At 42.7% G+C, this 12,939-nt stretch overlaps 1 protein-coding gene across 4 annotated transcripts in view; it reads left to right on the top strand.

Annotated features, from left to right (window-relative positions):
- The first annotated feature begins 44 nt into the window (after positions 1 to 44).
- The window catches only part of SERPINI1 (serpin family I member 1), a 62,454-nt gene continuing 49,559 nt past the window's right edge, over positions 45 to 12,939 (top strand). The window contains exon 1 of one of the 4 annotated variants that reach the window (XM_054166184.1): positions 45 to 117. The gene's annotated coding sequence lies outside the window, so the exon portion shown is untranslated. Of the gene's footprint in view, positions 118 to 313; positions 503 to 12,939 lie in introns of those variants that run through there. The other 3 variants (XM_054166185.1, XM_054166188.1, XM_054166186.1) reach the window with 3 other exon arrangements.

Raw genomic sequence — 12,939 nt, 5'->3', positions numbered from 1 at the left:
CACCCGCGGCGGAGCGCGAGGCGGCGGGTGCAGCAGCGGGAGGAGGGGGGAGGGGAGGGGGGGGCGTGGCGTGGCGGCGGCTCCGGGCCGGTGAGTGCGCTCGTCCCTTCGCTGCAGGTGTGTCTTCTGGGCGGCGGCTCCGGTTCGTCCCTTAAATGGAGAGAAGCTTTTTCGCTGCTCCGTTCCGACACGCGCGTGCGGCTGGAGGGAGCGACGATGTGGGGGGCCGCCAGCTCGCGCCGCGGCGTTCCGTTAGCGCCTGAGGGGCGGCAGGCTGCGCCCGCCTGAGGGGAGAGGCGGCGGTGGGCAGCTGGGGTGTTTCTTCTCCGGTCACAGAACTTAAGGGGGTGGGGAAACCAGACGCAGAACCTCTGCAGGTGTTCGGTCGCTTCTTGTCCCTCCATTGGCGTGTGCTGGTGAGGAGGCGGCTCGCGCGTCCCTCAGCCCCGCTCCCCGCCGGCTGCGCCTCAGCACCAGCAGTTTGTTTGCAAGTTGCGCTGGGGTAAGTGTGGCGGCAAAGGTAGTTCCGAAAAGCCTCGCCGTGCCGGAGAGGCGGATGTCGTGCGGGTCGGTGTGGCTTTTCTGGTCGCTGCTCTACGGGAGCTGTCCTTCCGAAGCCGATGTTTGAGGGTCTGCCCCCGTCAGTGACAAACTGGTTCCTTTTACGTCTTCAGTGCTCTGCAGACTGGATATGTATACGGAGTATCTCGTCTTTTGGCACCTAGAAAAAAAAAGTAAAGTTGTGTTTGTCGAGGTAATTGTGTTACTGGAAAGCCGTAAGAGTTAAATGATCTTTAACCGTACGTTGAATTGCTAAGGCAGTTTCGGGTTTGTATCTGCGTTTGCCGAGGCACCGGTATCAAAACTTGCCTTTTAACAAACCCTGGTTAGCGTTCCATGTGTTAGTAGGGCGCACGGATTCCCATGTGAGCAGCTGAATCCATAGGTAAATGATTTAAACTTGTCAAACGTGCGCTTCTTGCAGCTGTGAGGTGGCCGAGTGGGAAGACTTGGATGTCTGTCTGGGGACAGGCACGGATCATGTGCACGTATCCTTGTGTGTTACTGCTCCCGGTCACCTTCATGAGAGTGAGCAAGAAAACGGAGTGACCCCAAAAAAATATAAAATTAAATAGCAACTGAATCGTCACACTTCATTAGTGGATTGAATTATCTTCTTCCCGCACCACCTTGTGTTGTTTTGATCAGCTCTCTCAGATATCAAATACTCCACACATCTTGGTATTGAAGGGCTGCTTAGAACTTCCCTCGTAGGCATGTTATTAATCACCCGCTCTCTCTGATTCACCCACTCTTGTCTCTTTGTTTTGGGTGATCAATGCTTTAATCTGATGGTAAATGACGTGGTTCTACTTAGGTGAGAGATGTTTGCCAAAATGCCATAGCATGGATTGAGCCAAACGTGTGTCGGTGGTAGTTTATCCTTTCGGAGAAATTAACGTGTTTTAAAAGTAAAGCTACAAAGCTGCAGTCCTACAGGTGCTCAAACTTAAAATAGAATATGTAATCATCAATTTTGTGGTAGACAGAATCTGAAAAACTGTTTTTTAGTCTTTTAAGGCAATGAATTCTTGGACTGGATTCATGCTTTCATATGTAAGCCCGTTGTATTTTTCAGAAGTAGTGTGGCTTGGTGAATTGCTATGGAGAGTAGTGGCTGTGAGAGGGAGGGAAGAAGAATGATTGTGGGCTTTTTCTTTAAGGCATGGGTCATCTGCAGATTACACAGGCAACTTGAGAGCTAATACAAAGTGAAGGAGTGTGGCAATACCAAGTTTGCTAATAAATGCAGTCATGAGTTCCCAAATTCATCTTTACAAGACTGTCTATCCTATATATTCACATTCTCAAGCTGAGTTTAAGAGTGAGTTTTTAAATTTGCTTTGACTCTGTTTCCCCATCTGCCATGTTCAGTGAATGATTTGTTCACAGGTATGTGAAGGTATTCATGAAGTTGTCACTCATCTACTTTCACACTTGTTGAAACCACAGAATAAGCTCTGTGTCTGTTGGCCCACTGAATGGTTTAACTACAGCACTGCTGGCTGAAGTCAATTCCAAAGATGGCCTAGGATTAACGCAGCTCTGAGCTGCCGAGTGACTTGTTCCCTGCAGGAGTGTGCTGGAGTGGTGTGGTTTTGTGTTCTTCCTTAAGACTTGGGTCTCTTCTTGGTTCCTCCCCTCTCTTCCTCTCAAATGGTGGTCTCTTTCTCTCATAGGTGGTCTAGCAGAGTTCTAGGAATGCAGTGTTGTTATAGCTCTTTTGAAATCTATTCTGTAAGTGTGTTTATGAATAGCTTAATTCAAAATTTAATCTTGTGTATCACAAAATGTATTAGTGGAGAGGGTTTAGTGCTGTTAGGACTCTTCACATTGAGATCTAGCTACTCTGGACTCTTTAAAAGTCCTTTTCAACTAACGCATCTCATGTTTTGGTTTTGTGGTGGGTTTTTTTTCCCCTCAAAATTTCAAATTTGTTTTTGGGCTGCTCATCAGCCATGAAGACACATTTTAGGCATGGCTGGATGCCTCTTACAGTAGTTTTGACAATCCATGTTCTGCGTAGGCAATACATTACTTTGCCTTTGCTAAGTGCAGGCTGAATAAGAATTGATACAGGGTACATCTGTCCTGTACTCAGGACTCACCTAATTATGCTGTGTGTTCAAAATAATGTTAAAAATTAGTGTGTAAACATGGCTTTAAAAATAAATATCTATTATTCTTTGTTTTCTATACACCCTGTACAGTCAGTATCTCTGGCTACAGGCCACTGTAGTGATGGTAGGGAGCGATACCTGTATAGCCAGTTGTGATCAGTGGTAACTTTCTGGTTTTCCTCAGATGCTCAAAACACCAGAATAGTTACCTTAAAGTTGGAAATATTGTTTCAGTTCTTGGGTTTTAAATCTCATCTTTTGAGTGCTGCTGGTCTTGTGAACTGAATGACAAAAGGGTTATTGGAACTTGGTGGTGGTAGAAAATAATGTAACAAGTATTTTTGCAGGAGGAAAAGAAATGCTTTCTGAATCTTAAATTACTTGACAGAACAAACCTTTCCCTTAAACTGCTTTGAAAATTGTGCTGGAGATAATGAAGTTAAGCACCAAAAGAGAACAAATTAATCCCATAATTCAGTAATAACTGTAAAGTTTGGGTCTTAAATACCAAGTGCAAAGATAAAATTTAAAGCAGTACACAATGTCAGGGATGTAAGTAAACTGCATCAATCACATTAGGAATATATGTTTTTATACTGTAAATACCTCAGTACCATTATTAGAAAGGAGGTTTATGCTGGAGAAGGTCTCTAACACTACAGAATTCAAGTAGGACGGGTTCCTGTATGAAAAAAAATATCTTCCATTTCCAGATGTCACTGTAAGAATGCCAGGTCATCTCTCTTGTTTTCCTTCCCCCAAATTCTGTTTCTAAAGAGATAACTGCTTATTACACTAAACATAAATGTGGATAAACAATCTATGCTAATAAGAAAAGCTACACTACACTGCATTATTTCAAACCATAAAGCTTCAGTTTCATTTTACTGTTAGTCTGGTACTTATGCACACATTCTGCTGCTTGTTGATCGCTCAGCCCAGCCAAAGTGAGGCGTACATACATGTTGGGAGTTGTCTGATGACTGCATTTAAAAGCAGGACCCCTCCTGGCAGTGTGGTCACTGTCTAGCTTCCCCGGGCTTGTGCAGCACTGGTGTTCATTGCTGTCTGTCTGTGTTTTGAGCAGTTCTGAATAGCATCTCCTTTGGTGGCCTTAATAAAGTATGTATGATAAAAAATTGTTTTTATATGGTGTGATTAAAATATCAACTGTAAGGTCATGTCCTCCTTTGTTTAATACACTTCAAAGCTAATGATTATGCAAACTGCAGACTGTGGCTAATGTGATAAAAGCTGCGTGAGTTATCTGCATCCTTCTCGGTCTTTCAGAGTCATTGCAAAGCAGCTGGAGCTGTGAGATGGGAAGGGAGAAAATTTCTTACTGATACCAGCTAATGACTTAAGTATGTGTCTGGCTTTTGGGTTAATAAGATTTGATCTCCTGGCTTGTAAAGGATTTTTGGTTTAGTTGAGTGTTTAAATATTATGATAATTCTTGAGAAATATGTTTTCAGACCTTGAGACTATTCTTGCAGGAAGAATCAATAATGACAAGTAATATACAGTCTGGAAGAAGAAAGTTAAACCCGTGGGGTTGTGTTTAGTTTTGACCAAACAGCCAGCCTGTTAATCAGGAGATGTCTTTCCATTCATTTATGTACTTCAGCCCTGCAGTCTTTCACCATTACCATTACATCTGAACAAATAATTGCTTAATAATGTAAGCTGTTTCCAATCTGCTGTGTGTGTCTGACAACTCTAAACCTATGATGACTTGATGAAACTGCTTCTAGAAAGATGTATTCTGTCAGAATTTAAATTGAAGCTGTACCACGTGTGCAGTGGGATTTCTTACATATACAAACCCAAGCACTTGTTAGCTAAGACAGCTCTCTCCAAACCTTGGAAGAGCTTCAGTTCCTCTGCTCTTCTGCTTTTATCTATTTTTGTCATCCATGTTGCTGTATTCACAGTGGGTTTGGGGGACTTCCTCATCTGAGAAGTGTGAACTGTCACTTCCTTTCTAACTTTTTTTTTTTTTTGAACAGCATTTTTAAGTTTTTGTTTTACATTCAGAATTCTAACTGAATTCTGAGAGCTTTGCTTAAACACCAGAGGAAAGCAAACACTTTAATTGCCTTTGCACTAAGATAGTCCACCCAAACACTTCCTCACTAGTTGAGTTTTGCATCTGTTACTTTTTGAGCAGCAATGCCATTCCCTTGGTTCTTCTGGAGAAGTTTGGAGTAAGTTGGAGAACTTGGACATCTACTTTTCAGCATGATTTTTTTTAACTGACTGTCATGTCAGAGTAGGGTTAGGAGCGTGGGTACTTTGCCAAAGACAGCCTGTCTGAACTCTTCACGATCACTTAGCCACTGGAGAGTGCCTCCTTCCTTGACAGAATAGCAAAATGATGTTTTTTTCCAGTAACTATTTCTAACTCTGAGGTAAGGTTTGCTGCCCCAGTTTTCCCCATACATTTCAGTTATGTAAGTTGCAGTTATAAAGAAAATAAGTTCAAAGATTTAAGACATCTATTTTAATTGGTACACTGAAACTGCCCTTTTCAAATGCTTTTCTTTCCACATTTAAATGAAAGCCGTTCTTGGAGCATTTAATGATTGTGTACTTCACATAGCAATTTGAGTTCACTGAAGCAACTCATGTTTTCTCTCTCAGCTATCTTTTTTCCAAAGAAGCATTTGCTCTAGTTTCTAAACTATTTAAAGCTATTAATCAAAGCCGAAGACAACATGAACAGCTTACTGTGATATCAGGTCTTCAACTTGAGATCCTCTTGATGTAAAGGAAAGATGCTGGGGTCCCTGCCCAAATCGCTATAAGTATCCATAAAGCCTGTAGGTGAACGAGATAACCTTTTCATCTGCACAGAGAAATATGAGAAGTGGGAGGAAGAGGAGAGGGGAGCCAAGTTATTTTTACTGTAAATATGTCAGTTTATTGACTTGTTAATTTCAGATTTATTCAAAAATGCAGGAGGAAGAAACAGTAATGTCTGCCAAACCCAAAGTAATTAGTGGGAGTTGGAAGATATGTAACGATCCTTACAAGTACTCAAGAGAAATAAACTAGTCTCTTAAGCTGGATATGGACTTCAAAAACACAGTAGTAATTCTATTTTGCCCTTAAAAGCATGTGCAGTTATGTATGGTGAATGAACCCCTCTTTATTAAAGTAACATTATTTATTCAGGGTTACATTGCAGGCAGCAGGTGTTTCTGGTATTTAAAAAAACAAACCCAAGCCCACCAAATCTGGCTCTGCATTTCTAGAATGAAGATTCAGGTAATATTTGACAAAGCTGAGGTTTGAGTTGAAGATGACTGGAGAGACTTTTAGTTTAATACTTAATGTGCCGGCTACACTTCCTGGTCTAGCATGGAAAGCTAGATCTTGCTTCACAACTGCATGTGTGATGAGCTGTCATCTTTTTTCCCCCCCATTGTGCTGTGACTCTGGCTCTGATTAGTCCAGTCACAGAATTCACAAACACATCCATTCTCACAGTTCTCTCTATCCCAAGAAGCTGCAAATTCAGGAGCTGGGAAGAGAAGGACAGAAGGGTTTTCAGAATGTTTTAATCAAGGTGTTTGGAAGAACAACCCTCTAGTGCTTAAGCTGCAGACATAGGAGATGCAGTGCTGAACCCTTCTCATTCAACGCTGGTTTGGTTCTTGCTTGCTATGATCCCATTTTCATCCTGCAGTGAAACTGACCTGTGATAGGATAGGGATTATGTGTTGTCTGTCTGTAACTGAATACCAGTGTAAGTCTGGAAGTGGTGGTTTGACTTTGATTTTAGGTCATTCATCTGCATTTGTGGTGAGCCTCCTCTCTTCATCTGCTTGCCTGTTTTATTGGTCTCTCTCAATGCCCATGCCTAACTGTAAAGAAGGGTGATGCCTGGTAGGACTAAGCAGTCTGAAACTATATTTTTCTGGTGCTTTGTAGCTCTAGATGTTCTCATACTTCCTGGGGACAGGTTCTGAAGCCTCACATGCCTTGCGTGCCTGAATGCAGGTCCTCAATTTACCGTCTCCTGTGTGGTCACTGCACGCTACTACCATGCTTGTTCTCCATTACCAGAAGGAGAGTGCCATCGATAGGCCTCCTTGGCACCTCTAAGGCGCAGAAAATGTCATGGTAGCACAGAAACCTATGTGGATTTTGGAGCTTTTGGAGTCTCCCTTTGCACAGAAGTTACTTGGCATCTTCTATATCTGGCAGTTCCCATCTGCTCTGAGTTGAAATACCATAGAAAGCAAGATATTGGATCTGAAGAGATACCAAGAAAAGCAAATATCAGGAAAATGAGCAAGCAGAAAAGTCTAATTTTGGGGGATATGGAGCAGCAGGGCCTGTAGTGAAAATACCCATAAGAGTGAGTAAGAAACAAACTGACTGTAAGTAGATTTATTTTGAGGGGATGATATGCATGAAGCAAAAAAATGCCATTGGTAATTTTTCATATACGAATGTGAGGGAAGAAAATGTACACACAATATCAAAACACAACACACTTGTGAATTTAGCATAACTGATGCTGGATCTTCATATATGAAGTGACAGCAAAATCCCCTTTAGCTTGAAGAGGGCTAGCTTTCACTCAGCCACAAAGCAAATAAATTTTTGAAGCAAATTTCGCAACAAGAGCACTATGAAATCTTGTATTTGAAAGGAGAGAAGTCAACATAAGCTCAAATCTGCACCTCAGGGTTGTTACACAGAGGTAGGCTGAACAGGGTATCATCCTTACCTGTAGTAAAAGCCCTTTAGAGGCAAATTTAGGATGTGTTTCCACTTGTCATTTCAGGCTTGGTAGAAACTAGAGGCTGGGAGAGGAGTGGCTGGAAAAGCTGCCCAGCAGGAAAGGGCCTGGGAGTACTGATCAACAGCTGGCTGAATTTGAGCTAGCAGTGTGCCCAGATGGCCAAGAAAGCAAACAGCATCTGGCCCTGTATCAGAAATAGTGTGGCCAGCAGGACCAGGGCAGTGATTGTCCTCCTGTATTCTGCACTGATGAGGCCACTGGGTTCAGTTTTGGGCCCCTCACTACAAGAAGGACATTGAGGTGCTGGAGTGTGGCCGGAGAATGGCAACAAAGCTGGTGAAGAGTCTGGAGAGCAAGACTTGCCTGGAGTAAAGGAGGCTAAGGCAATACGTTCTCCCTCTACTACTCTCTGAAAGGAGGTTGTAGTGAGGTGGGGATCAGTCTCTTCTCCCAGGTCACAAGTGACAGAACGTGTGGAAATGGCCTCAGGTTGTACCATTGGCCATTAGGAAAAAATCTTCCCTGGTTAAGCCCTGAAAGAATGGTTAAGCCCTGCAACAGGCTGCCCAGGGAAGTCACAGAATTGCTGTCCCTGGAGGTGTTCAAAGAACTTGTAGACAAGGCACTCAGGGACATGTCTTAGTGGTGGACTTGGCACCATTGGCTTATCAGTTGGACTCATGGTCTTGGAGATATTTTCCAGCCCAAACAATTCTATGATCCTGTGATTCTAATTGGATTGATACTCACCATCCTTTCCTAATCCTTATCTATGTAACTATCATATCTTTGAATTATTACTTAATTCCTTATGAATTGTAAGGCTTTAGGAGAATCCCCAGAAATACTGCTGAAGCACCAAGAGAACAAGGACAAAATTAAATTTTGCTCTCAAAGACTCTAAGGCTTGTTTTGGGAGCTCAGAGAAGATAACACAACTGGATAGGAACATTCTAAAGGCAGAAGAAAAAGAGCTGCTTTTTAGATCCTTTGGTAGTGAAGTCATTTAATCTATACTTAACCTGTGCTTCTCCAATGTAAAATGAAAAGAGATTCTTCCTACTCATAAAATACAATCCAGTAATGAGTGTGAGGCATCAGGGTATTAGTTTGTGAAAAGGTAAAGGTCTATTTGAATGTGATTAATACTTTTAACAACCTTAATGTATTGTATATAAGCCGTGTAAGCAACTAAGGTGGTCATATAATTCATCAGGCTTGGCAGCCTTTGCTGTCCTAGAGCAGCTGGGTATAGATTTTTAGAGATATTAGATCATTCATTTTACTTACTGTAAGGATAAATGGTAACATTTATCATGGACTTTCCATTCTTATTTTGTAAATCTTTCAATACAATGATTGAATAACACTTTGAAAGCTAACAATGGTAAATCTTAGAGATTGTGTGACTTGTGGAGGTATTTTTGCACTGTCCTGCTCAGAGTAACAAATATCATCAAGAGCCTTACACAACAGATAAATATTGCTTACGTTCAAGAAGGCTGTTAGGGTGCAGCATTCATTTACAAAATGTTTGAGATAATAACACACCATTCACTCACAGAAAAATTCAGTGGTGAGTTAAATTTCACTCAAGGCTGTGAAAATACTTGATATCCTTTTGAAAGGAGAAATTGTGCTATCGCTGGAGTCTTGCAAGGATGTGCATACGACAGGAAACAGCATATTAACATGAAATTTCCACATTTTTCATGCTTAAATGGAATAGATCTCAAATCAGTTCATTCAACAAAACAGCAATTTGGAACTGTTTCATAGAACTCACTTGAGACGAGGTCCTCTCGCTGATTCACTTCAAATATGGATTATGAAGACTGCTGAAGGTTATTTTTTTTCATATTTAAATTACCACTCATTTTATTTTCTTACATTTTACCTGGTTGACTAGAGAAACAATTTCCCCCCCCCCCCGTCTTCTGTCTTACACAAAATAGAGTTAATTAAGACATGCTATACTTTCTCCCAAGAGTCAAAGTGTAATGTTCAGCTGGCCAACTTGCATGAATAATCCATCACTATGAATCATTAATTCAGAAGACAAGCTATGGTAATTGATGTCTTTATGCAAGCTATGGAAATGCTTTGGGAAATCACTTTTTTTGTTGTTGTTAGTGGTGGTACATTTGTTAATTTGTTTTTGAGTATTTCTAGGCCTGAGCAATGTTGGGCTGCAGCCTCTGAAATGGATTCAGCTGAGACTGACTGTTTCTGTGGGAACCTGATCTTTTTCTTGGTCTTGAGTAAAAATCTGTATACTTTTATTCTGAAAGAAATTTATTAAATCATAAGATGATCCAAGGGCTGGAACAGCTCAGCTGGGAGGATGTTGTTCAGCCTAGAGAAGACTCAAGAGGGACCTTAGAGCTGCTTTCTAATGCCTGAAGGGATCCTACAGAAAAGCTGGAGAGGGACTTTACATAAGGGTGTCTAGCAGTAGGAGAGGGAGAATGGTTTGAAGCTGAGGTTTAGATTGGATCTTAGGGAGAAGCTCTTTAGTATGAGGGTGGTGAGACTCTGAAATCAGGTAGTGATAGGACTAGGGGGAACAGAATGAAGCTGGAGGTGGGGAGATTCAGGCTGGATGCGAGGAGGAAGTTCTTCACCATGAGAGTGGTGAAGCTCTGGAATGGGTTGTCCAGGGAGGTGGTTGAGGCCCCATCCTTGGAGGTGTTTAGGACCAGGCTAGATGAGGCCTCTGGCCAGCCTGATCTAGTGTGGGGTGTCCCTGCCCATGGCAGAGGGGTTGGAACTAGATGCTCCTTGTGGTCCCTTCCAACCCTGACTGATACTATGGAATGTGTTGCCCAGGGAGGATGTGGATGCCTCGTCCCTGGGGGTGTTCAAGGCCAGGTTGGATGAGGCTTTGAGCAGCTGCATCTAGTTGAGAGGTGTCCCTGCCCATGGCAGGGAGATTGGACTAGATGATCTGTAAGGTCCCTTCCAATCTCAGCCATTCTGTGGCTTCTTGGGCCAAGCTCGTGTGCACAAACTGAATGAACCACTGTTTAAGTTCTGGAGTTTTCTTTTTAAAAGTCCTGGCATAGTGGTATTTAGCAGTAGCCATTATGTGCTATAAAAATCATGACATTATTCTATCTGGCAATGCAAGCAGAGACTGCAAGCACTAATGCATACTGTGTAAGCTGGTATTTAGCCCTTCCTGTATGCCCATATGTTGGAGATGATTACCTGATGAGTTACAGCACGTTTCTGCATCCAACCAAGCACATCAAATGCTGGAGATATGTAAATTTGTTGGAACATTTCAAGATAATTTAGTACACAATTCATAAAGCTTGCTTATATCTTAAAATATACCATAACCATCGTGTCTTTATGGCATGAAAAATGACCAATTTTAGTTCCTTTGTAGGAATCTCTTCACTTTCCTTCATAACTGAAATACTGGAATTTCTAGTCTCCAGCAGTAAGTACAGTTATTTACTCTGTTTTCAAAACAAGAAAGAGGCAGTGAGGTTGGTGTTTGAGTGGGAGCCCAGAGCGTGCTGGTGTCTCAGTAGCAGAGCATTGGTAGCCTGTAACAAAGCATCAGGTTGCTGAAGTAAAAACACCAAGTGCCAGTGCTTTTTGTGTTATTACAGATCAAAGCAGTTTTGGCCTTTTTTTTCTTTCTTTCTTTTATTGCTGGTGTCTTTTGTTTGGAAGTCAAATGTCTGTGCTATCTCCCAAGTTTCTGCTGTAGCAGCAACCAAAGATGGTCTTTGTCTTCAGTTTGTGTCTTTTAGCTTTGTGCATTGTATTGCAATTGCAGAAAGGTTTTGTGCTCCTCCTCAGACTGACTTAGATTTTTTTCATTACTGGGGGAAAAAAAAAAAATCTATTTATGAACTTAGGAAAGCTTTTTAATGTGTGCACACAGATTTCATATATGCAAGACATGAGATAATTAAAGTCTTTCAATTCTTTAATGAGTTTTGGATTAAAAATCCATGGTACTGTGATATTTCCTGTTCCATAGAGGAAACTTCTTAAACACTGCTTATGTGTTCAGTAAGTGAGATGCGAAGTGGAGCATTCCTTCATATCATTTTTAAGTTGTAATGGTTCTGAAAGCAAGTAGTCATACTTTTGTGGTGGTGTTTGTCTTTTGGTGGTGGTTGGGGGTTTTGGGGTGTTTTCGTTGGGGGTTTTTGAGTTTTTGTTATTTGCTTGGGTTTTTTACCCTGGAGTATTTATCTCGTATTTAGGCTCCAAAATAGAGGCTTGTCTTATCTCACGTGCTTAACTGCCCCCATTTGTTTTCAGCTGAGCCCTAGTGTATGTATGCTGCACTCTCAGAAAGGCAGCCCTGACTTTTGACATTATATATGGGAATACATAGAATACATAGAATAAACCAGGTTGGAAGAGACCTTCAAGATCATCGCGTCCAACCCATCAACCAATCCAACACCGCCCAAGCAACTAACCCACGGCACCAAGCACCCCGTCAAGTCTTCTCCTAAAAACCTCCAGTGACGGCGACTCCACCACCTCCCCAGGCAGCCCATTCCAATGTGCAATCACTCTTTCTGTATAGAACTTTTTTCTAACATCCAGCCTGAACCTCCCCTGGCGCAGCCTGAGACTGTGTCCTCTTGTTCTGGTACTGCTTGCCTGGGAGAAGTAACCAGAACATGCCTGGAAGAAAACCAGAACATAGAATCATAGAGTCAATAAGGTTGGAAAAGACCTCAGAGAAAATCAAGTCCAACCTATCACCCAACACCTCATGACTAACTAAAACATGGCTTCAGGTGCCACATCCAGTCCTCTTTTGAACACCGCCAGGGATGGTGACTCCACCACCTCCCTGGGCAGCACATTCCAATGGCCAACTCCTCTTTCTGGGAAGAACTTTCTCCTCACCTTGAGCCTAAACTTCCCATGGCACAGCTTGAGACTGTGTCCTCTTGTCCTGATGCTGCTTGCCTGGAAGAAGAGACCAACCCCCACTTGTCTACAACCTCCTTTCAGGTAGTTGTAGAGAGAATAAGGTCTCCCCTGAGCCTCCTTTTCTCCAGGCTAAACAACCCCAGCTCCCTCAGCCTCTTCTCATAGGGCTTGTGCTCGAGACCTCTCCCTAGCCTCATTGCCCTTCTCTGGACACGTTCAAGTGTCTCAATGTCCCTCTTAAATTGAGGGTCCCAGAACTGGACACAGGACTCAAGGTGTGGCCTAACCAGTGCTGAGTCCAGGGGTAGAATGACTTCCCTGCTCCTGCTGGCCACTTTATTTCTGATGCAGGCCAGGATGCCATTGACCTTGGCCACCTGGGCACACTGCTGGGTCATGTTCAGCTGCTGTCAACCAGTACCCCCAGGTCCCTTTCTGCCTGGCTGCTCTCCAGCCACTCTGACCCCAGCCTGAAGCACTGCATGGGGTGGTTGTGGCCAAAGTGCAGCACCTGACACTTGGGCAGAGTCCAACATGATGGCATTCAACAAGTCCATCTGTCCAGCTTGTCAAGGTCCCTCTAGA

This window comes from Dryobates pubescens, chromosome 13, assembly GCF_014839835.1.
Source record: "Dryobates pubescens isolate bDryPub1 chromosome 13, bDryPub1.pri, whole genome shotgun sequence".
Taxonomy (NCBI): domain Eukaryota; kingdom Metazoa; phylum Chordata; class Aves; order Piciformes; family Picidae; genus Dryobates; species Dryobates pubescens.
This window is presented reverse-complemented; position numbering and strand designations above follow the sequence as displayed.